We start from the raw sequence: 3,411 nt of genomic DNA on the forward strand, positions 1-3,411 counted from the left end.
TCCATCTCAAAAAAAAAAAAAAAAAAAATTCTTACTTATAAAATGTAATGGGTAAAATGTAATGGGGCATACATATTAGTTAGCTTGCATTGTCATAAAATACCACAGATGGTAGCTTAAACAACAGACATTTATTTTCTCACAGTTCTGGTGGCTCGAAGGCCAAGAGGAAGGTGCCAGGAGAGTTGGTTTCTGCTGAGGGCTCTCTTCCTGGCTTGTAGACAACCACCTTCTCACCATGTCTTCACATGGTCTTTCCTGGTGTGCTGGCTGAGTGAGCGCTCTCTCTGCTGTCTCTTCCTCTTCTTATTAGGACACCGGTGCTATTGAATTAGGACCCACCATTAAGGCCTCATTTAACCTTAATGACCTCCTTAAAGGCCCTATCTCCAAATACAGTCACATTAAGGGTTAAGGATTCAACATATGAATCTTGGGTGACCACAGTTCAGTCCATAACAAAGGGTAATTGTGATGCATAGGTAACAAAGTAGAATTACGAATTGAAGAAAATATTTTTGGTATCCTAAGCTTATATAATATAATAATGTATTTATTATTTATCTTCTGTCTATGAGTTTCTTCTCTCATTTTTGTAACAATACCACTGCTACCACCACCGCCAATACAGTCATCCCTTGGTATCCAAGGGGAATCAGTTCCAGGAACCCCCTTGGGTACCAAAATTCTCAGATGCTTAAGTCTCTTATATAAAATGGCATTGTATTTGCATATAACCTACATATGTCCTCCTGCATACTTTACTCTCTAGACTACTTATAATACCTAATACAACATAAATGTTATGTAGGCCGGGCGCGGTGGCTCAAGCCTGTAATCCCAGCACTTTGGGAGGCCGAGACGGGCGGATCACGAGGTCAGGAGATCCAGACCATCCTGGCTAACACGGTGAAACCCCGTCTCTATTAAGAAATACAAAAAACTAGCCGCGCGAGGTGGCGGGCGCCTGTAGTCCCAGCTACTCGGGAGGCTGAGGCCGGAGAATGGCGTGAACCTGGGAGGCGGAGCTTGCAGTGAGCTGAGATCCGGCCACTGCACTCCAGCCTGGGCAACAGAGTGAGATTCCATCTAAAAAAAAAAAAAAAAGTCATGTAAATAGTTGTCATATTGTATTTTTTAGTGTGTATTGTTTTTGTGTTTTTTTTTTTTTAATTGGTTTTTCTTTTCTGAATATTTTCCATCCTCGCTTGGTTGAATCCGTCGATGCAGAGCCTGAGGATGTCTGTACTTTATTAGTGTATCTTGATTGATCATGAGGTTTTTCTGGCTCACTTCTGCAAATTTGTTTACTAGGTCATCAAAATTTATACTTTTGGCAACTTCATTTTTAATTGATATAATTGAAAGCCACATGAGTTGCTCTTGGAATATGCAAGATGGCAAATAAATTTGGTAATTTTAATTTTAAGGAGGATCTTTCTGATGATGTGAATGTTACTGGAGCTGTAAGGAGTACTTTGTAGGCAGTGATGACATTGGGATAAATGTCTGATAAATTATATATATTAGTACATCGAGAGCTGACAATTCTTTTAGAATAATTTTTCTAAAAAGACTTAACTCTTCATACAAACCAGTTTCATGTAAGTCTGAATTTTATTTTAAATGCAAATTGTACAATGGTCTTTCATTTCCTCTTACATTCTCTGTAACTTGTGGAGGTTTTACAAGAAACTGGCTTTATGATTTGTTGAAAATGCAAACACCTGTTTATGCATTCTATCACTGTATCTTCAATTACAAGAGAAAATTTAATTTTAAATGTCTTCTTCATCAATAATTGATTCATCCATTGCTTTATATGAAAATACTGTGTTTTTTTCACCAAATGAGATTGTCTTTAAATTTAATTTCTGTTTCTAACCTTGTGAATATTTGTTTTGCAGTGTTGTGGTAGTTTCCAAAACCAGGGATTCTAAATTCTAGAGAATCTTAATAACTCCCCGACAAGTTTCATTGCAATGTCTACATGTACATTTTTATTTTTGTAATAGTTTACTGATAAAGTTTGACTGCCTGACAACCAGCAGTTTCTAGCCAAGAAGTTACGATTTGTGCAGATGCCCCAGAAATGGGCTCCAGGGATAGACCAGCAAACTGACCTCCCGACATGAATCCTAGCATTGCCTTCATGTGGAGCTTCTCCTGTCTCCAGGGCTATGGCTGCTGTCTCCACAGTTGCTGCTTCTGCTGCTGCTATCACCATCATCGCTACCACCGATCTGGGCCCAGGTCCCATCCTGGCCTGTGCAACTAACTGCTTGGCATGCACATTGCTCATTGCACGCTGTACCATGAGCCTGAGCCAACAAGGGCGTGTGCTGCCACTTCACATATGCTCCATTGTCCCATCAGACTTAATAACACAAGTCCAAAAAACACATATGCTCCATTGTCCCATCAGACTTAATAACACAAGTCCAAAGACAGAATGTGAGTGCTCAGTGACCAAACACAGCATGAAACCAAACATAGGGCCCTTCTACATGCAGGGCCCTGTGCAACTAACTGTACAGGTCACTGCCCATAAACTAGCCCTACCTCAATTCCTCATTGGCCAGTTCTGGCACCATCCCTCAGATATCTAAGCTGTCTGTATTTAAATCTTGTCTTAGGAAGCTCCTAAAGCCTACTATTATATTTTTACCAAAAAAAAAAAAAAAAATCCCCTATTGGGTAGACACCACCATATTCCCAGTCATTGCCCATTCTCTCATCTCCATTTAAAAAAAAAAAAAAAAAAAAGCAAAGAATGAAAAGTTATTCTTTTCAAGGGAACCATATGCCACCTTCCCAGAATTCCTTACGTCTAAAGGTAATTATGTGATTCAGTTATGGCCAATAGGAAAGAAACCAGAAGTCTGCTAGAGGTTTCTGGAAAATATTTGCTTTCCTATTAGACATACAGCCTTTTCTGTTCTGGTCCTCTTCTTCCTGCCAGGAATGCAGATGTGAGGCTGGAGGCAGTAGAGCCATCTCGCAATCATGCAGCAACAAGCAAGGCGGAGCTGGCATGTTGTTGACTGATAACATCGAGAAGCTGCTATGTTAATTATTAATCCTGCACTGCCAATCTCTGAACTTCTTGGTATATTGGGAACATAAACTCTTTTGGTTAGGCACTGCGTCAGATTTCTATTACATGCAGCCAAATGCAATCTTAATTGAGATACCCCTTTACCTAAGTTAGCTTTAGCTGTTCTTGCAACTGTTTGTGCTCCACCCACGGCATATGGGATCCCTTTTGCCCACAGCACCCTCCCTCAGTGTGATGTCCCCCAACCAGTATTTGCAGCTTTTTTGTTTTGTTTTGTTTTGTTTTTTAATCACAAAACTGCTCTCAGGCTGCCAAATCTGTTGGCCCTAGAGCAAGAAGTGCTATCTCCTGGG

General features: G+C 40.2%; 1 long non-coding RNA gene across 1 annotated transcript in view; it reads left to right on the forward strand.

Moving 5' to 3' along the window:
* The window catches only part of LOC105538548, an 11,290-nt gene extending 7,879 nt beyond the window's left edge, over window positions 1-3,411 (forward strand). The window contains exon 3 of the long non-coding RNA XR_001005926.1: window positions 2,963-3,411. This is a non-coding gene — a long non-coding RNA (uncharacterized LOC105538548). The remainder of the gene's footprint in view (window positions 1-2,962) is intronic.

Source organism: Mandrillus leucophaeus, unplaced genomic scaffold (genome assembly GCF_000951045.1).
Source record: "Mandrillus leucophaeus isolate KB7577 unplaced genomic scaffold, Mleu.le_1.0 Scaffold194, whole genome shotgun sequence".
NCBI classification, from domain to species: domain Eukaryota; kingdom Metazoa; phylum Chordata; class Mammalia; order Primates; family Cercopithecidae; genus Mandrillus; species Mandrillus leucophaeus.